This window comes from Caretta caretta, chromosome 3 (genome assembly GCF_965140235.1).
Source record: "Caretta caretta isolate rCarCar2 chromosome 3, rCarCar1.hap1, whole genome shotgun sequence".
Classification (NCBI taxonomy): Eukaryota; Metazoa; Chordata; order Testudines; family Cheloniidae; genus Caretta; species Caretta caretta.
The window spans coordinates 39,896,733-39,922,480 of NC_134208.1; the positions used below are offsets into that span (position 1 = coordinate 39,896,733).

The window sequence follows — 25,748 nt, forward strand, 5'->3', positions numbered from 1 at the left end:
ATCCGACCCAAAAATCAACAAAAAACAATCCATCAATAACAGTCAGGAACCGCAGCCTCCCCCAAACCTAGTGCCCACAGGGATCTGATGTTATCGGCCCCATGGCCAGGTAGGGAGCCCTCTGCAGCCGTGCTGTCACAGCCCTGCTTGCTAATGGCCAAGAGTATGGGGGTCATCCCCGGGCAGGACCCGTTCAGCAGCCAGGGTGCCTCCTCCTCCTTGCAGCCCTGACTGAGTGTCTTTGCTCTGCCCTGTCAGGACTGCTACCTTCCCCACACTGGCCCCACAGCTGTGAAGGGAGCCCTCTGCAGCCCCCCTGTTACAGTCCCACTGACTCACCAGCCAGGAGTACAGAATATGGATGTCCCAGAACTGTTCAGCAGGGAGGCCTCACCCACAGCTGGGGACTCTGCCGCCTCCTCCTCATGGCCCTGGCCTGGCATCTTCACTGCATCAGCCAAAACCTCAGCCTCCCCCTCATCTTGTGCCTGGGAGTCTTGGACCCCTCAGCTGCACAGAAATCCCCCTGCAGTCCCGTTGTCAGCATTGCCATAATCCTAACCCCAATTCTAACCTTCCTTTATTTCCCACAACTGTGAAAATTAACATAGTTACAAATAAAAATGCTTAAAAATAAAAATCAATATTAATTGCAGAAATTACAAAAAATAAAATTGAATTCTGCCAAAGGATCTGGTGTTGCCAGCTATCATGATTTTAATGATGATATCTGGTGCTTTTCTTAAGCCCCAGATTCTGGAGTCAAGTGATTATGTAGAAGACTTAGCTGAAAGAAATCATATATATTCCAGGCACGCATACACATGCCCTCACAATGGTGGAGAAAAGCTTAAAAAAAGAGAACCCTAAAGGCTCACCAAGCAGAAAACAAAAAAGAACCCAGACTAGATGATTTTATGGTCCCTTCTGGCCAGAAACCAAACCAAACAAAAAACCTATTAATCTACGAACCTCAGATTTCTCTAGTTCTTTTTTAAACTCATAACTAAATTTTTAATTTAGTTTTTAACTCAAACTGTTGAAGTGTTTGATAAAAAAATTGAATGTTTTAAATTAAGAATTTAAGTTAGTAAAAATTTAGTAAGAATTTCAAAATTTTATGAAATTGTTACTGTATTTAACAACGAGCTGCAGAGCTGATCCATTTTTTAAAAATTTTGGGGAAAATTTTTTACATTTTCAAAATTCTCAAAGTTGCTTACTGTATATTGATTTTTTCTACCTTTATTTTAAAATGAAAAGGAGTACTTGTGGCACCTTAGAGACTAACCAATTTATTTGAGCATGAGCTTTCGTGAGCTACAGCTCACTTCATGCTCAAATAAATTGGTTAGTCTCTAAGGTGCCACAAGTACTCCTTTTCTTTTTGCGAATACAGACTAACACGGCTGTTACTCTGAAACCTATTTTAAAATGCTGCATGATTCCTGGTTTTGCCACCTGTTTTTAATTGTTTTTAACACTGCCTTTGTCTCTTAAAAAAAAATCAAACCTGTCCCTGTTTCAACTTTTTAAAAGCCTTCCCTGTTGCTCTGTGTGGCTCTCACATATTTCAATAACACAACACTGTGTGTATGAAATGTTTTCATTAAACTGTTCATAATTGCAGAAAGTAAGAAAGTAGTAAGTCAATCGGGATCTTACATGTTTATTTTTTTACAACTACTGAATATGCTTGTAAGGCATCTATCAATAGGCACTGAAGTGTCATACAATAATATGCACTGACTTGAAATCAAAATAAAGGGCCAGACCCTCAGCTAGTGCAAGTCACTGTAGATACACTGTCTTCAGCTACAGGTTCTGGCCCAAAATCTCAACCAGTCTAATCCAACACAATTAACTTGAACTAACCGGTCTGGCACAGGGGCAAACCATTTGACTTTGATTGTCACTTGTTTGATCTGAGCATTTATCTAGCTCACCCATTTCCGATATGGCGGCTCTGTCGCATCCTGCCAATGGCTGAAGCATTTTTTCTAACTGCTGAAGTGAGAACTACAAAAACAAACAAGCTGATGCAGATGCTGGAATATTCAATTCTTATGGCCAGTGTTGTGCTACACCTCAAATTTGCCCGTTGTATACAGTAGCGATTCAGCTACTGCTTCTGCTTCAAACCTTCTTTACATGTAGAGCAGTTCTACATGTACATCTAGGCCACAGAAACCATTTACAATTTATGCCATAAGTTGTGACATACCGTCTCCTCTGTACCATTTCTTTCCTGGAATGTTGGAGTCCTCACCTGACTTGACTCCCTGCAAACTTAAACATGTTTTTCCTTGTTTTCTTCCTGTTCCATCGCACAGCACTTACCACACGTTTTAATAACTCCTAGCAGCAGCTGTCATCACAGTTCAATGGACCTATTATAAGGCCTTTATTTACTATAGCTAAACTGGCTTCCACATGACTCACTTCAGAGCCTCAGGAGCTCTGCTTGTCAAGTGCCTGGAAAATAAAGGAAAGGAGGCTGAAATGTTTTACTCAGTGTAACAATTCTAATGGTAACTTTACAGGTTATGTGTGTTTAACAAGGACACAGTATGCATTGACTGTTGTGTTACTGTCTTCCCTGCCTGGGACCTCTGGTAAAAAGTATCTCAATATCTCTGCTCCCAGAATCAAATCTGTATAGTAGACTAACACCACTCCAAATAAGTCTGTTACACTCATTATGGCTATGTCTACATTACAGACTTTACAGCAGCACAGCTGTATTGGTGCAGCTGTGCCCCTGTAAGATCTCCTGTGTGGCCGCTCTATGCTGGTGGGAGAGAGCTATGGTAGCTATGCTGGCAGGAGAGTGTCTTCCACCAACATTGTACTGTCCACACCGGTGCTTTTGTCAGTGAAACTTTTGTCAGTCAGTGTTTTTTCACACCCCTGACCAACAAAAGTTTTACCAACAAAAGTGATGGTGTAGACATAGCCTATGCCACTGCACAGCACCTAGAGTTTCCTTTGACCATGGGGATGTGTTTATGGTAATAATGGATCACTGCAGAAGATTATCAAGATCCATATCATGCTGCACAAAATATTATGAAAGAAGATATGCAGCTGTCCAAGTTGAGCTTGTCTAGTCCACCCTCACAAGAACAACAGCTACTTTTAGATACACATAAACATCAGGTGACCTACTGTGACACAGGGTCATCACTAGAGGACCATGACTCTCTACTACACCTTCAGATAACAGTCTGCTTTTAGGATTTTGTGATTACTTTGTTTGTAATTCCTTCTTGTTACTTAGCTCTTCCATAGTCTCTCGGGATCTCATGGCCTTCAGAACAACAAGGCAGGGGCATGCACAGGAATTTAAATTTTATCACTTGGGGTCTGGGGCACATTAAACACACACATATTATACACATTAAATCATATCAACACATGCACATACATCATATGCAAAGAAATAAACAGCAGGATATTCACCATTTCCACAAACTGTACCTTTACTCCACCTCGAATACAGGTTCCTTAACGTTATGGGGGGAACATGTGCAAACCACGTAGATACACGTGCATCCATAACCTCACATTATGGGGATACATGTATGACCCCCCCTTTTTTCTACTATGGTATTTCCTCCTAATATACAGTGTGCAAACTCAGTGAGGTCAGAAACAACTGGCAACCCCTCCAGCTCTCTTTTCATTCTCTCCTGCCTTCACCAAAGAAGCTGCTTATATCCTGTCCTTCTTCCCAGCATGCTTTGTTGTGGAAGTCTGCAAATCCCTGTAGCGCCTGGGACTACATTTCCCAAAAGTCCTTTTGGCTAAGAAAGAGAGGACCCTTCCCCCAACACACTTCAAGGTTCTCATTCCAAGCCCTAGACGGAGTCAGAAGCCTATGTTCTCTTCCAACCCGTAAATTGTCACCCCAGGACCACTTCTTCTTTCTCAGCGATTATTTTCTTTGGCCCAGATCCTCAAAGGTATTTAGGCTCCTAACTCCTATTTAAACCACTGGAAGTTAGGAGTGTAAATACCTCTGAGAGACAACTCCTGGATCAGAGTAGCATGGCCATGGAGTCTTCCTTGCTCAACCTTGAAGGGTCAGTATACTGTTACACACCCCAAATACCCATCTTACCTGTGGCCATGTTGCCAAGCACCAGAAACAAATTATTTTAACACCACTCCTCCAGGATATATAATATTTCTCAAATGTATTATCAGAAATGATATAATTTACAATGGCAGCAACCACATATTTACTGAAGGATAGTCTTCCAAACATCTCTAATTTACTAAGTATCCAAAAATATTTCAACCAGTTGGGCCAATCACCTATTTTGCTGTTGTCAAAGCCCATCACACTGTTTAAGGAATACAAAGGCATCTGGCAGGCTCAGGGCTCAATCCTGGCTTTGGCACAAGTCCAATGTATGGGGACAGTGCATTGGTTGCACTGCCCCAGGGGCAGCCCCAACCAGAAAATCAGAGTTCTGTCTTCTGGTTCCCCCCTACATAGAAGGGGGTGGAGGGAACTTACCCTCTGCCCTACACCTGCCACAGTGTACATCTCCCAGCACTCTAGTACACATTATGGAGACAGAGCCCAGGCACCGCCCATTCCCTGTCCTTTTGCATAGAAGGGTCAGAAGCGGCTCTGTGGAGGTTGCTTCATACTAACCTAATGCAGGTAGGTGGTACAGGGACATAAGGAGGTACTTTATGCCCCCTTACTATCCTGTATAGGTTGTAAGAGGCCACAATCTTGTTCTAAGATAGTAAATCATGCCTAGTTAACCACAACCCAGTGGCTACAAAAATTAAAAGCTGTCAAATTCCATGTGTTCTGGAGAAGTAATGAAATCATATGCCCTGTAAGCTATTACTGTGGTAATCAAGTTTGATATTGCATTATTAAACGTTTACTTAGCTTTCATCCCTACCCTCAGTCTGTTATTTGCGGTTGAAGAGCAACTGAAGTTTATTCCTGGCTAAAAAATGGCTTTGTTCCAAACCAGATGTCTCACCCACTGCACATATGTAAGCCCTGCAAGTGCTGTGGAAGATTCAAGAAATAGCAAGTTTTGCAGCAATTTTCAGAGAACAAAGTGATATTAAGCTATTACTTAGACAAAATAATAGAACGCTCCCTACCTTTTATCTCAGCAATTATTTTTCCACACATTGGATGCTGCTATTACACTGGTATAAACACAGCGTAACTCCATTGACTTCAGTGGAGTTAATTCGTTTGTACAGCAGCATAACTGAGAGTGTAATTTTGAACCAGTGTATAGACTGGCCGAGGAAATGTTTGAGTAAGACTTTAATACTTCAGTGGCTCAGATTCCAACTGTGCTCTCATTGAATGCAGTGAAAGCAATATCAAGTCCACAAAGAGCATTTCAACAGGATGGTAAAATTTTACTCTGCTTTCACATGCACATTATACCATATCAGGGTAAACAGTAGAATCTGTCTTTCCATGCAGGGCCGTCCTTAGGATTTATGGTGCCCTATGCAATATTATTGAACTGGTGCCCCTATGCCCGACTTGCTCTTAGCAACACAAAAATAATCAGTTATAAAAAATAAAAAACAATTAAAAATAGCTCTGATCTGATAATAATGTTCTATTGCTAACAACATGTTCATGCTCAAAGCTGATCAATGGCAACACAGTACCGCTTTCATCATGGCTCACCCTGGCCTACTGGTCCAACAGCTGCAGTAGAAGGGATAGGTGGAAAGCCGTGGGACCCCAAAATCTACCTCTTGGGGTGCAGAGTGGCAATAACAGCAGCAAACCCTCAGGTCAGGTCACGTCACCGGACACCGCCGTTGGCACCACGGTGAAGTGCAGCATCTCGGGGCTGGGGAACCTGGGGGGCAGCGGCAGCTCCTCCTACCCTGCATGGCTCCTCCCGGATCGGATGGATCCCTGCAAGGGTGCAGCACCTACCGGGCGAGAGACGCGCTCCCCAGCCCAGCCAGCTGTGCGCATTCCAGCCAGTGTGGTCACTTGGAGTGAGGCATTCGGGCTGGCTGCCAAGAAAGTGAGTCACTTCCTCAGCACGCAGCCAGACAGCCCACACATCTGCACCCCACCCAGCCTTGCCGGAAGGGGGCGGGGGTGCTGGCCGCTCCACGGGGAGGCAGGGGCTGTGCTCAGCACAGGGGAGAGGAAAAGAAGAATGTGTTACCCAGGCAGCAAAGGATACCACTGGACCCAGCGCCACCCGGCCCACCTCACCTCAATGGCAGTGGGTAGAGAGTCACACAGGTGAGTTCCACCGCCCCTTCCCAGAGACCCCAGCAGTACCCTCCCTCAGAATGCGCACGCCGGCGCATTCGTGTCTACAGCCCAACCCCACTCTTACCCGTCCCGGCGGGACCCCAAATGTAGTGGTGCCCTACGCAGCCACATATGCTGCGTATGCCTGAGGACGGCCCTGTTTCCATGTTTAACACAGTTTTTGTGCCCAGAAAGCTACCATAGAGCATATCATAGCTATACTCACTTTACAAAAACTAAACGAAATGTAAAGAAAGCTACTCACTCCTAGTTTCTAATTTGAGAGAGAAAGTTTTGAAAAGTGAAAAACCTGTGATATCCCATATCACTTTTGCAATGTTTCTGGATGATTTAGTGGTTCTCAAACTTCATTGCACTGTGAGCCCCTTCTGACAACAAAAATTACTACAGGGACTGAAGCCTGATCCTGCCCAACTGCCCTAAGAGGAGGAGGGGGCGGAAGCCAAAGCCTAAGTCCCACCACTCCGTGCTGGTGGGCCAAAGCTGAAGCCCAAGGGCTTCAGCCCCAGGTGGGGGGTTTATAACCTGAGGCCCACCACCAAGGGCTGAAGCCCTGGGAGGTGGGGCTTGGGCTTGGGCTTGGGCCATGACGATCCCATTAAAACAGAGTCATGACCCACATTGGGGTCCTAACCCACAGTTTGAGAACTGCTAATTTAGTGTCTTTTGTTAAATAACTTTCTTAAGCAGCAAAACTTAAAATCTAGATAAAAAGATGCTCTAAGATATTAAGGGGCTGTAATCATTTTGATAGCAAAAAGAACCACTCCCTATCCTGTCTGAAACCTTTTCTCATTTTTTTTAGAACAAAAATGGACAAAGAGAACTTTAAGAAACCTTTGATCCCCAGATCCTTCAATTGCAGGTCTAGCTGTGATAGCTGAGTGCCAGACTGGTCTCTCAACACATCTTAGAGCAGTTCAGAGGTGGCTCTAAACTGCACCAGCTGCTTAAGGAACTGAGATCAATGGGATGTACCGTAGCCAAATCTCCTCTTCCCTGTTTACAATCCTGAGTCAGGGAGCAGAAGTGGGGCTGGCATAAGAGCATCAAGGGGAAACCTTGCCAGTGTTGACTGGAGAATCTGACCCTGGATCTTTTTGAAGGTTCTGAAATGCTCAGTTTATATTTTCCAACCTATTATTTTAATTTTCATAGATGCAGCTGCAACTGTGGTGCTGGCAAAATACAGAAACAGATGTGGCAGAATGCTAAGGGACAGCTGATCACCTTTCAGTGTCTGTTTTCAATGAAAGCTGGAATTACCAGAAGTCTCCTGAGATAGCCTCTTCTCACAAGATTTCCAGCCAAATTCCAGACTAAAACAGTTCAGTTCAATAGTTCAGGTAAACCTGGGAATTTCTGGGTGCGTTTCCAGACTGAATGTCTTTTGGGAAGATTTGCAACAGACTTTTCAGAAGCTCGGGTTTTTGAGTATCAGAAAAGCACATATCAAATGCAGGCATGAGTTGACTCTAAAAAGACAGCATGCATCAGGTCATTTACAAAATTAGTATTCACAAGGATTTTCTTAAACATGCCGTTTATACAGTAAGTGACGCTGTTCTACCAGAACATAGGCATGAACAGAATTTGAGCAAATAAATCTCTGAAAAAGATTTGGCAGTTGTGGTGGAAAATCAGCTGACCATGAGCTCCCAATCTGACGCTGTGGCCAAAATTGCTAATGCAATCCTGGGATGCATAAACAGGGGAATCTTGAGTAGGAGTAGAGAGGTTATTTTACCCCTATATTTGGCACTGGTGTGACTGCTGCTAGAATGCTATGTTCAGTTCTGGTGCCCACAATTCAGAAGGATATTGATAAATTGGAGAGGGTTCAGAGAAGAGCTACGAGAATGATTAAAGGATCATGCCTTACAGTGATAGACCCAAAGAGCTCTATCAATGATCTTAACAAAGAGAAGGTCAGGGGTAACTTAATTACAGTCTACAAGTATCTACGCAGGCAACAAACATTTAATAATGGGCTCTTCTATCTAGCATAGAAAGGTATAACATGATCCAATGGCTAGAGATTGAAGCTAGACAAATTCAGTCTGGAAATAAGGCATACATTTTTAACAGTGAGGGTAATTAACCACCAAGGTTGTGGTGGATTCTCCATCACTGACAATTTTTAAATCAAGACTGGATGTTCTTCTAAAAGATCTATCTAGGAATTATTCTGGGGAAGTTCAATGGTCTGTGATCATGATAGTCCCTTCTGACCTTAGAATCTATGAATGTCAAGGTATAACTTTGGTGAAGTTGCTATTTAATTAAATATCCCTTTTCAGCACCTGACAACTAAGTCAGATGATTTTGCAGATGTAGCTATAAGCCTTATCTGATACAACACATTTCACTAGCATACCAAAAAAAAAAAAAAAAAAAAAAAAAGCAATGTAAGAACTAAAAGAGTTCAGGTCATATAAAACATGTTACCTATGAAAACAGCCATATTAGTAATAGGGGAGTATTTAAATAATCTTTTAAAATGAGACAGGGTAAAAGTTAATCACAGAGAGTGACTTGTAGAGGAGTTTTAAATGATGTAAGTAACACATCGATAACCCATCGCTGCTGGCCAGATCCTCATCTGGTACATCAACTGTGGATCTGGCCTTGTAAGCAAAAGTCAGTGTATGGGATGGAAAGACTGGTAGCTGAATCAAAAAGGTGTGTAAGTAGGAGTAAGAGAAAGCAGGCCATCAGAGACAGTATAAGATGAAGCTGACTACTGACACATTTTGTCTAGTTCTTTGACATCATACGCCCTCCCATTGTTTGCTTTTCCCACTACAACTAAACCCTTTCACCCCCTCGGCATCTAGACTATGCTAATTTGCATCCATTTAATTATCCTATTTATTTGCCTGCCAGGATGACCAATATTGTCGTACTGCTCCTGTGTTCTCTCCTGTAAGTTTGTCTGTATCCATTGCTTTGTCTTGTATTTAAGATTCTAAGCTCTTTGGAGCAGGGACTGTCTTTTTGTTCTGTATTTGTACAGCACCTCGTACAAAGGGCCCTGGCCCATGACTGGGATTCCAAGAAACTACCACAATACAATTAATAATAGATACATAAATAAATAATATTTATTTTGATTAGTAAAGGTCTGAATTATTCAATTAATAAGTGGCCGTCCCAGGCTCAGGGACTTAGAAGTTACATTCTTGCAAAAAAATATAAACTTATAATAACATTTGAGTGTGTTCATGCGCCACAAAAGAACAATGTCAATGACAAACAACCCCAGGAGATCAACCTGCCTCCTCCTCAAGTGTCTGACAGAGAATATGGGCCTTGCAGCACGCCCAGAGGCTTAACAAATCTTGCAGTGCATTACCAATGTTTAGTTTACAATACTATTCACTTCAGGTCTGAATTCAACCAGGATTCTGAAACCTACACATGCAAGCTCAAATGAGAAAAGTGGCTCTCACAATCCAAAGAGAAAAGCCAGACAAAGGATGTGTTTATTACCCTTATTTTATAGATGAGCTCGAATTTCAAACTGAACTGAACCAGAAAGTCTTTTAGGTTTGAAAAGGTTAAAAGGTCATACCCTCTCCATCACCTCTGTTAAAAGGACCACGGGAGCCCTCCTATCTGTGCTCAGATCCATTCTGGGATCTCTGCAGAGCTGGCAATTTTTGGTACACTAGCATATGCTGCCATCACATCTTGCAAGTTCCAGGGCTTCCCCAGCACTAGGAGGAGGAGAGCCCTTTGGGGTTTTTCAGAACTGGAGAAACTTGGTAGAGCACACAAAATTTCTTGGCCAGGATTTACAAAATGCCAGATTTTAGCTCACAAAGAGAGGAAGTTTGCCCCACTGGCTAGCATGCTAGTCTGGGACATTCCCTGCTCTGCCACAGACTTCCTGTGTGATTTTGGGCAAATCAGTGAGTCTCTATGTGCCTCACTTCCTCATCTGTACAATGGGGATAGTACTTCTCTATCTCACAGGGGATAAAACAAGACAGGGTAAAAGTTAATCACAGAGAGTGACTTGTAGAGGAGTTTTAAATGACGTAAGTAACACATCAATAACCCACCGCTGCTGGCCAGATCCTCATCTGGTAAACCAACTGTGGATCTGGCCTTGTAAGCAAAAGTCTGTGTATGGGATGGAAAGATTGGTAGCAGAATCAACAAGATGTGTAAGTAGGAGTAAGAGAAAGCAGTTGTGAGGATAAATAATTCCGAGATTGTAAGTCACTCACACACTGTAGTGATGGGGGTATATAGATAAAAACGTTGTCAGACCCCTGTGGATATCAGCATGCTAGGGGAACTGCAAGAGGCCCAGGAGAAGTGGCAGACGAGGGAAGATGTGACTGGGTATAGAAAGAAATATGAGATTTGTGATGGAGGAGAAAAAATCATGGGATTCAGAGAAGGCAAGGCCTTGAAAGCATATACACTCAGAAAAGCCTCCAAACTGCACTGGCACGCATTTGGCACCCACCATTACACTGTGGTTAGGGTCTGGTGCGTGGGCTGCCATATACAATCCCTTTTCATGGCTCTGTGATTGAAACTGACTCATCTGAGCTGAAGTTTTCTCTCAGAATTGCTGCTTCTCCTGAAGAATCATATGACTGTTGAGAAGTCAAGAATAAAAACGGCAACAAGAATGTTTTGTTATATTGCTCTAGAGAACCCTGGTTTTGACACAGGAGACTGAACGGCTAATATGGGGCAATATATCAAAGCCAAATTGTTTTTATTGGAATCCTTTAAATTGTTTCTATCTGTTTCCATAATACCTAAGTGGGAGAAGTAGATAAAACATTTTCAAAGACAACCATAAATAAAAGTTGTTTGTATTCTTTTTTAAAGCCTTAAGAAACCAAACTGCCTCACGGTTTTGTTTTTGTGTGTGTGTGTGCATGCCTGTATTTTAATTTTTTCAGTACTCTTCACTTTATCTTTGCTTACCAGCTTCAGATAGACTGTGGTGTTTAAAATGTTAATCCAAAACTCATTATATGATATCTCGAGCACTAAGCCAAAAATATATCTATAACAGTCAAGCTTAAAACAAACTTTTCTTTTCCTCATTCAAAAGTTTAACAACTCTTTCACTTTATATTTTGTATAAAATTAGTGGAAATGCTTAATTAAATTTGCTGAGTACAAACATATTACTGCCAAATAAATTACATTTGTAGAAATTTTAACAGAATTGGCACATGCTAACAACCTTTCTACAATATTGAATGAGGTCTATTTTCAGCAGAGCTAGTCAGTGTGTCCCTAACTTTAAGCATGTGCCGAAGTCCCTTTGACATCTATGTGAGTTAAACGTATGCTTGAATGTTTAGCTGACTTGAGGCCCCAGGAGCAGATCCTCAGCTCCTGTGTTAGTGGTCATAGGCCCTGCTCAACAGTGAAATTTTTAGTGTGACATTTTGGTTCTATTTAATTCAATGAGAGGTTAGCCATTAACTTCAGTGGAGCCAGGATTTCACCCTTAATCTATCTGTCTAGAAGGAAGCTACTGCTGATACAGTTCATTACTTTGATGTACCATCTTGTGTATGAACTCACAATATATTTCAAGAAACACTTGCATAAGTATGGTTACCAGGATCAGTGTTTGCTAGCTCCAGTGGTTACTGTTATAGGGTCCATGTTGGCAGCAATCTTGTCAATCTTAGTGTTAGTTATTTCTAGGTAGATAAAGGATTGTTTGGGCTGCTAATAGCATTGGCTGGAAGACCCAGCCCTGTAGTTTGAAGATGACATGTTTCTTTCCCAGTTCATTCTTCCCTTTAAGAATTTTGATTCTTTTGTCTTTCTGAGTAATAATCCCAGAACTGTAGATTGCATGGGTAAATATCCAGACTCATGCAGAAACACTAGAAATATTAGGTATGTACAGATTACAGGAGTATCTGTACATACCTAAAAAGAAAAGGAGTACTTGTGGCACCTTAGAGACTAACCAATTTATTTGAGCATGAGCTTTCGTGAGCTACAGCTCACTTCATCAGATGCATACCGTGGAAACTGTAGCAGACTTTATATATACACAGAGAATATGAAACAATACCTCCTCCCACCCCACTGTCCTGCTGGTAATAGCTTATCTAAAGTGATCATCAGGTGGGCCATTTCCAGCACAAATCCAGGTTTTCTCACCCTCCACCCCACCACACAAATTCACTCTCCTGCTGGTGCTAGCCCATCCAAAGTGACAACTCTTTACATAATCAAGTCGGGCTATTTCCTGCACAAATCCAGGTTTTCTCACATCCCCCCCACCCCCATACACACACAAACTCACTCTCCTGCTGGTAATAGCTCATCTAAACTGACCACTCTCCAAGTTTAAATCCAAGTTAAACCAGAACATCTGGGGGGGGGGGGTTTAGAAAAAAACAAGAGGAAACAGGCTACCTTGCATAATGACTTAGCCACTCTATTCAGGGGACACCATCACAGGGCCTAATAACATCAGCCACACTATCAGAGGCTCGTTCACCTGCACATCCACCAATGTGATATATGCCATCATGTGCCAGCAATGCCCCTCTGCCATGTACATTGGTCAAACAGGACAGTCTCTACGTAAAAGAATAAATGGACACAAATCAGATGTCAAGAATTATAACATTCATAAACCAGTCGGAGAACACTTCAATCTCTCTGGTCACACAATCACAGACATGAAGGTCGCTATCTTAAAACAAAAAAACTTCAAATCCAGACTCCAGCGAGAAACTGCTGAATTGGAATTCATTTGCAAATTGGATACTATTAATTTAGGCTTAAATAGAGACTTGGAGTGGCTAAGTCATTATGCAAGGTAGCCTGTTTCCTCTTGTTTTTTTCTAACCCCCCCCCCCTCCCCAGATGTTCTGGTTTAACTTGGATTTAAACTTGGAGAGTGGTCAGTTTAGATGAGCTATTACCAGCAGGAGAGTGAGTTTGTGTGTGTATGGGGGTGGGGGGGATGTGAGAAAACCTGGATTTGTGCAGGAAATAGCCCGACTTGATTATGTAAAGAGTTGTCACTTTGGATGGACTAGCACCAGCAGGAGAGTGAATTTGTGTGGGGGGGTGGAGGGTGAGAAAACCTGGATTTGTGCTGGAAATGGGCCACCTGATGATCACTTTAGATAAGCTATTACCAGCAGGACAGTGGGGTGGGAGGAGGTATTGTTTCATATTCTCTGTGTATATATAAAGTCTACTACAGTTTCCACGGTATGCATCTGATGAAGTGAGCTGTAGCTCACGAAAGCTCATGCTCAAATAAATTGGTTAGTCTCTAAGGTGCCACAAGTACTCCTTTTCTTTTTGCGAATACAGACTAACACGGCTGTTACTCTGAAACCTGTACATACCTAAGTCCATCTGGGCAAAAATCACATTGGGGAAGAAAACGACTAGAGCCTGCCCTGTGATAGTACTTGGGGTGTGCTATAGACCGCCAGGATCTAATTTGGATATGGATAGCGCCCTCTTTAATGTTTTTAATGAAGTAAATACTAATGGAAACTGCGTGATCATGGGAGACTTTAACTTCTCAGATATAGACTAGAGGACGAGTGCTAGTGATAATAAGAGAGCTCAGATTTTCCTAGATGCGATAGCTGATGGATTCCTTCAGCAAGTAGTTGCTGAACCGACTGAAGGGGATGCCATTTTAGATTTGGTTTTGGTGAGTAGTGAGGACCTCATAGAAGAAATGGTTTTAGGGACAACCTTGGTTCAAGTGATCGTGAGCTAATCCAGTTCAAACTAAATGGAAGGATAAACAAAAATAAATCTGTGATAAGGGTTTCTGATGTCAAAAGGGCTGATTTTCAAAAATGAAGGAAATTAGTTAGGGAAGTGGATTGGACTGAAGAACTTGTGGATCTAAAGGCAGAGGAGGCCTGGGATTACTTCAAGTCAAAGCTGCAGAAGCCATCGGAAGCCTGCATCCCAAGAAAGGGGAAAAAATTCATAGGCAGGAGTTGTAGACCAAGCTGGATGAGCAAGCATCTCAGAGAGGTGATTAAGAAAAAGCAGAAAGCATACAGGGAGTGGAAGATGGGAGCTACCTAAGGAAAGCTACCTTATTGAGGTCAGAACATGTAGGAATAAAGTGAGAAAGGCTAGAAGTCAAGTAGAGTTGGACGTTGCAAAAGGAATTAAAACCAATACTAAAAGGTTCTATAACCATATAAATAAGAAGAAAACAAAGAAAGAAGAAGTGGGACCGCTAAACACTGAGGATGGAATGGAGGTTAAGGATAATCTAGGCATGGCCCAATATCTAAACAAATACTTTGCCTCAGTCTTTAATAAGGCTAATGAGGATCTTAGGGATAATGGTAGCATGACAAATGGGAATGAGGATATGGAGGTAGATATTACCATATCTGAGGTAGAAGCAAAACTCCAACAGCTTAATGGTACTAAATGGGGGGGCCCAGATAAGCTTCATCCAAGAATATTAAAGGAATTGGCACATGAAATTGCAAGCCCATTAGCAAGAATTTTTAATGAATCTGTAAACTCACGGGTTGTACCGTATGATTGGAGAATTGCTAACATAGTTCCTATTTTTAAGAAAGGGAAAAAAAAAGTGAACCAGGTAACTACAGGCCTGTTAGTTTGACATCTGTACTATGCAAGGTCCTGGAAAAAATTTTGAAGGGGAAAGTAGTTAAGGACATTGAGGTCAATGGTAAATGGGACAAAATACAACATGGTTTTACAAAAGGTAGATCGTGCCAAACCAACATGATCTTCTTCTTTGAGAAAGTAACAGATTTTTTAGACAAAAGAAATGCAGTGGATCTAATTTACCAAGATTTCAGTAAGGCATTTGATATGGTGCCACATGGAGAATTATTAATTAAATTGGAAAAGATGGGGATCAATATGAAAATTGAAAGGTGGATAAGGAGTTGGTTAAAGGGGAGACTACAGCGGGTCATACTGAAAGGTGAACTGTCAGACTGGAGGAAAGTTACCAGTGGAGTTCCTCAGGGATCAGTTTTGGGACCAATCTTATTTAATCTTTTTATTACTGACCTCGGCATAAAAAGTGGGAGTTCGCTAATAAAGTTTGCAGATGATACAAAGCTGGGACGTATTGCCAATTTAGAGAAGGACCGGGATATCATACAGGAGGATCTGGATGACCTTGTAAACTGGAGTAACAGTAATAGGATGCAAAAAGAAAAGGAGTACTTGTGGCACCTTAGAGACTAACCAATTTATTTGAGCATAAGCTTTCGTGAGCTACAGCTCACTTCATCGGATGCATACTGTGGAAAGTGTAGAAGATCTTTTTATATACACACAAAGCATGAAAAAATACCTCCTCCCACCCCACTCTCCTGCTGGTAATAGCTTATCTAAAGTGATCACGCTCCTTACAATGTGTATGATAATCAAGTTGGGCCATTTCCAGCACAAATCCAGGTTTTCTCACCCCCCCCCACCACCATAAGGTGGTGTGGTGGTGGTGTGGGGGGGTGAGAATAAGATGGTGTGGTGGTGGGGGGGGGGGGTGAGAAAACCTGGATTTGTGCTGGAAATGTCCCAACTTGATTATCATACACATTGTAAGGAGAGTGATCACTTTAGATAAGCAATTACCAGCAGGAGAGTGGGGTGGGAGGAGGTATTTTTTCATGCTTTGTGTGTATATAAAAAGATCTTCTACACTTTCCACAGTATGCATCCAATGAAGTGAGCTGTAGCTCACGAAAGCTTATGCTCAAATAAATTGGTTAGTCTCTAAGGTGCCACAAGTACTCCTTTTCTTTTTGCGAATACAGACTAACATGGCTGTTACTCTGAAACCAGTAAGAGGATGAAATTTAATAGTGAGAAGTGTAAGGTGATGCATTTAGGGATTAATAATAAGAATTTTAGTTATAAGCTGGGGACGCATCAATTAGAAGTAATGGAGGAGGAGAAGGACCTTGGAATATTGGTTGACCACAGGATGACTATGAGCCGCCAATGTGATATGGCCGTGAAAAAAGCTAATGCCGTCTTGGAATTCATCAGGCGAGGTATTTCCAGTAAAGATAAAGAGGTGTTACTACCATTATACAAGGCACCCGGTGAGACCTCATCTGGAATACTGTGTGCAGTTCTGGTCTCCCACGTTTAAGAAGGATGAATTCAAACTGGAACAGGTACAGAGAAGGGCTACTAGGATGATCCGAGGAATGGAAAACCTGTCTTATGAAAGGAGACTCAAGGAGCTTGGCTTGTTTAGCCTAACCAAAAGAAGGCTGAGGGGAGATATGATTGCTCTCTATAAATATATTAGAGGGATAAATACCAGAGAGGGAGAGGAATTATTTAAGCTCAGTACCGATGTGGACACAAGAACAAATGGATATAAACTGGCCATTGGGAAGTTTAGACTTGAAATTAGATTAAGGTTTCTAACCATCAGAGGAGTGAAGTTCTGGAATAGCCTTCCAAGGGAAGCAGTGGGGACAAAAGACCTATCTGGCTTTAAGATTAAACTCGATAAGTTTATGGAGGAGATAGTATGATGGGATAACATGATTTTGGCAATTAATTGATCTTTAACTATTCATGGTAAATAGGCCCAATGGCCTGTGATGGGATGGGATCTGAGTTACTATAGAGAATTCTTTCCTGGGTATCTGGCTGGTGAATCTTGCCCATATGCTCAGGGTTCAGCTGATCACCATATTTGGGGTAGGGAAGGAATTTTCCTCCAGGGCGGATTGGAAGAGGCTCTGGGTTTTTTTCGCCTTCCTCTGTAGCATGGGGCACGGGTCACTTGCTGGAGGATTCTCTGCACATTGAAGTCTTTAAACCATGATTTGGGGACTTCAATATCTCAGACATAGGTGAGAGGTTTATTGCAGGAGTGGGTGGGTGAGATTCTGTGGCCTGCATTGTGCAGGAGGTCAGACTAGATGATCATAATGGTCCCTTCTGACCTTAATATCTATGAGTCTATGGGTCTATGAGTTCTCAGAAACAATTTCTACCCTAATGACTAGTAGGGATATCTGCCCCTCCCAACAAACCCAGTGATTATTAATCTGTCGAATATACCTAAAGGCAAAAGGAAGATGGTACATTAAGATAGATCATTTGTGTTATAAATTACTTGATATGTCAGACCACAATTCTGCAGGCTTTGCATACATGAGCAACCATTACACATGTGAGTAGTCCAATGGAAGACAGTGGGCTTCACACAAATAAGGCTTGTAAGTGTCAAACTGTCCTGCAGTGGGTCAAGAATATGAATATCAATCTCCGGGCAGACTGTTAAGAGACAGAGCGCAAACCCGCAACTGGCTGTGTGTTCTGTACTTCAATTTCACCCATCAAGTATAAACTCCTCAGGCACTATAACTGCCTAACCACTGAGTCACAGACAGTCCCCTTGGGTGCTCTGATCTATCTTGTCACCAAGGCAAGCTTGCCTTTGTGGTAGATGGTCTCTAACACCAAAAATCACAGCAATATTCAGGTTACTTCCAGTCCCAAAGGACCAGTCACTTAATCCAAACCAATTGCTCTTTAGATCTCACACCAAAGACAATACTTGCTGCCAATACTACAATAAACTACTTAGAGATTTATTATACAAGAAAGGGAAATGAGAGTTATTTACAAGGTTAAAGCAGATAAACATATACACACAAAAAAGAGTTACAGTCTTCAGTTTCAAAAGCTTCTGTAATGAGCAAGCTCTCTATGTCCCTTAGGGCTAACCCAGGCTAAATAGTGAGGATCTTTTGTTTATACCTAGAAAAACTTGCCCTCAAGAGTCCAAACTGCACAGAAATACTGTTCCTCCTTGTTAAATCTTTTTATTCTTTCCCCACTGCTGCTTCAAGTTACAAATTAAGGCTATGTCTACATTTCAGAGTTTTGTCGCTGTGATGGGGAGCACTTGCCCCACACTGGGCATGTTCCAGCTGGAGACTATGTATAAAAGAGAGCAGCTCAGCTCATTCAGGGCTGGCCGCCAGAGGGAAAGGACCTTGGGCGGAGGCTTCAGCTGAAGAGCCGTCACAGCCCTTGCCTGCAGGAGCCAGAGATCCTGAGAGTCAGACTGGAGGTCTGTGGCCAGCAGAGTCTTAGGGAATCATCCACGCTGAGGAGCCAGGAGACTCTTGGTACCTGATGGACTGCAGCTTTGGGAAACACAGTGAAAAGTGACCCAGGGAGGGTGAGTGAGTGGTATCTCTCACCCAAGTGAGGTCAACATGTTTCGTTGGGATTTCCCAATGACCCAGTGGTGGACACTCAGTCACTCTTAGGGTCCTGGGTCGGGGCGTGGTGGATTTGAGTGGTCCCCCGTGTACTGGTCACTAGGCCACATTGCCCTGCATCTGGAGGCTGTTATATTGACTCTGAATGCAAGGGCCACTGTAACTGACTCTGGCCATTGGGCCACACAACCTTGAGAGGAGAACAGCCATATTGACTTTTACAGTTAGCCCTCACCACCCCAAGACAAAGGCTGGTTATCAGGACGTGACCACGGGGAAGCAATTACCTCACCGCAAGAGGGGATGGGGTGCACTTGCCCTGCGACAGTCACCAAAAGTTATGCTGCTTTAATTAAAGCACTTTAATTAAACCCCTGTTGCGTGTCCACATGTTGGCAGAGTGCATCCACACTAGCAGCTCTTGCATCGACACAGAGAGCAGTGCACTATTGGTAGCTATCCCACTATGAAACTGGCCACAGGGTGCTTTGCGAGGGTTTACAATGCCTCATAGGACAGGTATAGCATCACATGATGCAGGTTTCTCAATACCATTGTTCCATGGTCATCCTACTAGGTTGCCAGCTGTTTTTCAACTGAAGTATGTGGGGGTGAGAGTGTGACAGGGAGCATGTGGTGGGGGAGTCAGAGAGAGTGGGAAGGAGCGTGTATGTGAGAGAGACAGATAGGGTTGTCAACTTTCTTCTAGCACAACACTGAACACCCTTGCCCTGCCCCCTGCCCTGCCTCTCCTCTGAGGTCCTGCCCCTTCCCTGAGGCCCCGCCCTCTCTCACTCATCCCCCCTTCTTCTGTTGCTCGCTCTCCCCACCCTCACTCACTTGCTTATTTTCACTGGGTTGGAGCAGGGGGTTGGGGTGTAGGATCTGGGGTGGGCCAGGGATGAGGGGTTTGGGGAGCAGGAGGGGGCTCCAGGCTGGGGGGGGGTGGAGCCAAGGGGTTTGGAATATGGGAGGAGGCTCTGGGCTGGGGCAGGGGGTTGGGAGGGGAGGGCGATGGCTCTGGCTGAGGGTGCAGGCTCTGGTGTGGGGCTGGGGGATTTGGGGTGCAGAAGGGGGCTCTGGGCTGGGGATGAGGGATTAGGAGTGTGGGATGGGGCTCTGGGCTGGGACAGGAGTGCGGAGGGGGTGTGAGGGCTCTGGCTGGGGGTGCGGGCTCTGGGGTGCGGCTGGGGATGAGAGGCTTGGGGTGAAGGAGGGTGCTCCAGGCTGTGACCAAGGGGTTCAGAGGACAGGAGGGAGATCAGGGCTGGGCAGGGGATTGGGGCTTGGGAGGGGGTCAGGGGTGCAGGCTCCAGGCGGTGCTTACCTCAAGCAGCTCCTGGAAGGAGCGGCATGTCCCCTCTCTGGCTCCTACATGGAGGCACAGACAGGTGACTCTGTGTGCTGCCCTGTCCACAGGCACCGCCCCTGTAGCTCCCATTGGCCACGGTTCCCAGCCAATGGGAGCTGCGGAACTGGCTCTTGTGACAGGGCAGTGTGCGGAGCCCCCTGACTGCCCCTACACATAGGAGCCAGAGGGGGTACATCTTCCTGGAGCTGCGCAGAGCCACAGCAGGCAGGGAGCCTACCTTAGCCTCGCTGCGCTGATGACCAGACTTTTAACGGCCCAGTCAGAAGTGCTGACTGGAGCTGCCAGGGTTCCTTTTCGACCGCACATTCTGGTCGAAAACCGGACATCTGGCAACCCTAAAGACAGAGAGAGTGTTGGGGGAGTCTGTGTGTTGCAGGAGAGTGAGTGTGTCGGCATGCTGTCTTTAAGCTCAGACAGCCGCCAGAAGCAATCAGTCCTGAGGCTGGGGGTGGGAGGGTGTAAACGGGGTGGTCACCTGATCTGGCCTTAAAGGGCTTAAAACAGCCCAGAAGAGGGCTGTGCCTGGGAGCAAGCAGTTCCCGGGCTGATTGGGGGAAGCAGGCTCAGCTGTGGCCATGCCCCAATCAGTGCTCAGCTGGCCCTTATAACAGGGCAGTGGGCCAGGAGCAGAGAGTCTCCTCTAGGAGACAGGCCTGGCTGCTGGGGAGTGTACCAGAGTACCTGAGGTGGAGCAGTGCTGGGGGAAGGCCAAGGGCAATGGGGAGCTCTGGCCTGGAAACCCTGCAGGCCAAGTGTAAGGCCAAAAAGGGTACTGGGATTGCAGGGGGCAGCCCACGGGTAGGTGGAGGCAGCAGGTCCAAACCCCCCTTGCCTGTGATGATTGGCTTATACACTGCCGTCCGACCCAGAGTGCGGGGGCTAGATGGTGACTGGGCAGTAGCCATATACTGAGGCAAGGTGGGGATAGGGATAGGGGAGACCCAGAGACTGTGGGGGTACTGCCAGGGGGCAGCACCCTGGGGGGAAAAGGGGCATCTGGGTTCAGGAGTGACACGGGGGCCAGTGGCAGTGAAACACCGGCCTGCAGAGGGCGCTCTGGAGGCTGGAAGAGCTAATTCCCTGAGAGACCAGCAGGAGGGGAGGAGGGATAACTCAGTGGTTTGAGCTTTGGCCTGCTAAACCCAGGGTTGTGAGTTCAATCCTTGAGGGGGCCATTTAGGGATATGGGGCAAAAATTGCGGATTGGTCCTGCTTTGAGCAGGGGGTTGGACTAGATGACCTCCTGAGGTCCCTTCCAACCCTGATATTCTATGATTCTATGAGGTGCAGCAGGGGTGAGTCTTGCACTGTGACAGAGGGAATAGCTCCTTACATCAGCCCCTGCTTGCCTCCCTGGCTCTGCCCAGCACAGCAGTTTCTCTCTCTCACACACACACTCCTGCCTGCCTCTGTGTTTATAGTGCAGGGGAGAGCAGGAACATTCCATGTTAATGATTCACTCTTTGCTGCTAGAGCAGAGTGGCATGCTCAGCTGTCAGAACTTCCTGGAGCTTGGAAAGTGAGGGAGTGCATGCCTGCAGGGCAGCTGATTTCAAAACAGTGAGAAGAGCTGTCAAGGTGGGCATTGTAGGATACTGGGGAGGGCAGTTCTGGTGATATAACAAACAGCAGATTTAATAATTTTATTAAGATGATGTTAAAATAAAAAGAAAATGGTACAGAGTTTAAGCATAGAAGTTTCTGGTTATCAGGGAATAAGGTACAGATTATCAAGGGGTGCAATATCTACACTGACCCTTTGTCACTTTACGGGCTTGGCTACACTTATGTTTTATAGCGCTCTAATTTGCTGGCTCAGGGGGGTTAAAAATCACCCCCCTGAGCACAGCAAGTCAGAGCGCTTTAAAGCGCTAGTGTAAACAGGCTCCGAGCGCTGCCTGGGAGCCGCGTTCCCAGCACTCGGAGCTAATGCCCTCATGGAGGTGGATTACCAAAAGCACTAGGAGAGCTCTCTCCCAGCGCTGCACGTGACCACACTTGCACTTCAAAGCGCTGCTGCAGGAGTGCTCCCGCAACAGCACTTTGAAGTTTCCAGTGTAGCCATGCCCTAAGTTTGCCACAAAAAGCTTTATGCCACTCGTCGAGGTGGTTTTATTCTGTCACCAAAACTGGCCTTGGAGTGTGTTCACCTCCGGTATTTCATTGCCAAAAGCTGCCTTTGACAACAAAACTCTGCAGTGTAGACAAGGCCTTAGCTGATGGGAGGAATTCACTTTCATGTCTCCTCTTCATGGGATGAGGGGAGAGCAATCAACAAAATCTTTGTCCTCTGATGTTCCACAATAGTTGGATGGGTGTCGATGGGCCTTCTCTCTTGGGCAGGACCTAACACCTTCTGTTGGAAGGCAGTATTTCACAGTAATTCATGTCTCTTTCATGTCTGGTGATTTACACACTTAAAGAGGCTTACAATGCAGACACTTAAATATGACTTTACAAGGTAGGATACAGATGTTTTAAGGGAGATAAATGCATGCAGCAATTTATAAACATTCAATAAAGTCTAAATACCAAGTACATTTTTATATCTCTAATACCTATTTTAGCAATACCAATACACAGGTGAGCCAGAATAATTCCAGCTATGTTTTTGTCAGTGTTCAACTGAGACATGGGGGTTCGGCATGAGCTGGCACCATTTGCCAGCATCACAGTAGGATCAGAGGCTGAGGTTGAAGTTGGACAAGTAGCTGACTCTTCAGCTGTAAACAGCTATAGTTTTAGTAGCAGTGTGCTTGCAGAATGATGGTTGAAATGAGACATCCATCATAAACTCCTGAAGCCATATTGTATGATCAAATTTTAAGCAGACCTCCCAACAATAGGGACATCTGCTTCAAAATCAATTATGTGATGTAGTCTGGTTTTTAAGATTTATAATTAGCCAAATGATCCTTCCGTATTAAGGGTGAAATCCTGGCTGTGCTGAAGTCAGTGGCAAAGTTTTCACGGGCTTCAAACAGGACCAGAAATTTACCCTGAGAGTTGGCATGTATGGTCTCAATATGGGACTAGTTAAATAATGATTTCCTTTTAAAAAATATTATACACATATAAAATGTAGATTTCTGGGGTTCAGATACCACAATCTGATACAACAAACTATCTAAATACATATTTACCCATTTGTGGTCAGTCTACATTTTCCAAGTAAACATGTCTAGCGTTTCATGGAATATTTCCATCTTTATTGGGTTTGTTTTAAAGGAAATTAAAAGGCAAAAATATCCCATTCATTTGGACAACCTTGAGGCTGGGACAGAAATCAACAAAAGCCAGGAAATTCAGAGTAAGGCTGACAGGCTGCCCTTCACTCAAGGCTTGGTTCTGGGAGTGTGGGGGCGGGGGTGAAGAAAAAGAAAACTCAGACAAAACAGCTTGTCACATAATATTTATAGACTTCCATTCTGTTGAGTGTTAAAATGGTTTGGGAATTGGGATTTTGGGATACATTAACCCTGTAACTAAATTTAAATATTGCATTGTCAAACCTGCCAGAATCTGCAATAGGTACTAAACAAAATATATTCTGACTGAAGTTGGAGACTGGTTCTTTAGTACAGTAATGACTGTTCTCAATGGTCCCAATATTGAAAAAAGACATTCAAATACATCTTCAACTATTTGTCAGTAAGGGTGTCTTCTTGCTACTTGAAAAGCACTGTACTTAATCACCTCCATTGTTTAGTTTTTAGGCTCTATATTTTGCATATAAATAGTTGTGGATTTATAAATATAATTATAAAGGAATGTTGGGGTTTCCTCCTGATTTTGTATGTTGTACTTGTGTCATAAATATAAAGGGAAGGGTAAACACCTTTAAATCCCTTCTGGCCAGAGGAAAAACCCTTTCACTTGTAAAGGGTTAAGAAACTCGTTGGCACCTGACCAAAATGACCAAAGAGGAGACAAGATACTTTCAAAGCTGGATGGAGGGGGAAAACAAAGGGTTCTCTCTGTCTGTGTTGCCTTTGCCGGGACCAGAGCAGGAACGCAGTTCAGAACTCCTGTAAAGGGTTCATAAGCAATCTAGTTAGATATGCATTAGATTCTGTTTTGTTTAAATGGCTGATAAAAATAAGTTGTGCTGAATGGAATGTATATTCCTGTTTTTGTGTCTTTTTGTAACTTACGGTTTTGCCTAGAGGGATTCTCTATGTTTTGAATCTGATTACCCTGTAAGGTATTTACCATCCTGATTTTACAGAGGTGATTCTTTCACTTCAATTAAAATTCTTCTTTTAAGAACCTGATTGCTTTTTCATTGTTCTTAAGATCCAAGGGTTTGGGTCTGTGTTCACCTATGCAAATTGGTAAGGATTTTTATCAAGCCTTCCCCAGGAAAGGGGCTGTAAGGTTTGGGAGGATTTTTTTGGGGGGAAAGACGTTTCCAAGCGGGCTCCTTCCCTGTTTATATATTTGTTAGACGCTTCGTGGTGGCAGCAATAAAGTCCAAGGGAAAAAGGTAAAATAGTTTGTACCTTGAGGAAGTTTTAACCTAAGCCGGTAAAAATAAGCTTAGGGGGGTTTTTCATGCAGGTCCCCACATCTGTACCCTAGAGTTCAGAGTGGGGAAGGAATCTTGACAACTTGTCATATTTCTATTGGTTGTAAATGGAATTTGTAAATAAAATGTCAATCTATTAACTGAAAAAATCAAAGTTAACCCTGCTGACTGGAGAATCCTAAGAGAGAATTGGTGTGTTATATGAATCAGCACCAAATAATAGCTGACTTCATTTCTCTCCAGCCCTCCTTGGGAAGAAAGAGCTGAGACGGCCTAATGGGAATGGCGTTTTTGTTTGCTGTTCCATCACAGCTGCAGCTTTGTGTTACTTGGACTGTCTAAGGTTCATCGACAGGTAAAAAACAATTATCTTCTAAAGTAAGGTCAATGAAGGAGATACATTCCTTTACACTGAATCTCTACATAGCAATGAAAAGAGCAGTATATTTGACACTAACACAGTATAAGATTATTTCCCATTCTGTACAGCATATCATAGAGAAAAAGAGATTTGATCCCTTTGGCTTTGGTACTTAGAAGGGCTCTTCAAATGTCTGTGGAAGTAACTGAACACAATAATGGTCTGCAGGCTAAACATGTGGAAATCCTTCTGTATTTCTGGCTTGCAATACACATCTACAGAAACAAACACAGGGCCTGATATGGAGAGATGCTCAGCAGCTGTGCTTCCCATTAAAATCAAGATAAACCTCTCAGGTTCTGGCCCTCAGTGCATCTACAGGGAAATTGAAACCTTCCATTTAATTCACAGAACTCAGAGACCAGCAGTAATGAAATAGCTGTCAAATGGAAAAGGGCATTCTGGTAACTGACATAAGCAAACCAAAAGTCCTACTTGGATTCAAGGTATGTATAACAGTTAGATTACTATCTAGCTTTATCATTATGTGATTCTGTCATGGAAGTTATGGATTCTGTGACTTTCCGCAACCTCCATGATTTTTGCAACTGCAGTGGCCAGTGCAGCTGACTCCAGAGCTGCCCAAGAAGCTGGCCCCGGGACCAGCTGCTTGGATTCTATGCAGCCAGCCGCACTGGCCACTGCTGGAACAGCCCCAAGGCCAGCTGCTCAGGCAGTCCCTGGGGCCAGCCACACTGGCTGCTGCTTGGGGCGGGGGGCCGGGGAGCTCCTGAGCAGCGGTCCTGGAAGCAGCCATGGGGAGCGCCTGAGCAGCAGGTCCTGAGGGCTGCCCTGGGCCAGCCACACCAGCCACTGCTCGGACAGCCCCAGGGTGGCTGGCCCCGGGAAGTGCCCAAGCTGCGGTCCTGGGGGTGGCCCCAGGA

At 44.1% G+C, this 25,748-nt stretch overlaps 1 long non-coding RNA gene across 1 annotated transcript; it reads left to right on the forward strand.

The window, feature by feature from the left end:
* The first annotated feature begins 6,190 nt into the window (after positions 1-6,190).
* On the forward strand, positions 6,191-18,839 carry LOC125634512 (uncharacterized). The gene is made up of 3 exons (XR_007355947.2): positions 6,191-6,268; positions 7,460-7,647; positions 18,196-18,839. It is a non-coding gene; the product is annotated as an uncharacterized LOC125634512 (long non-coding RNA).
* Positions 18,840-25,748: the final 6,909 nt, after the last annotated feature.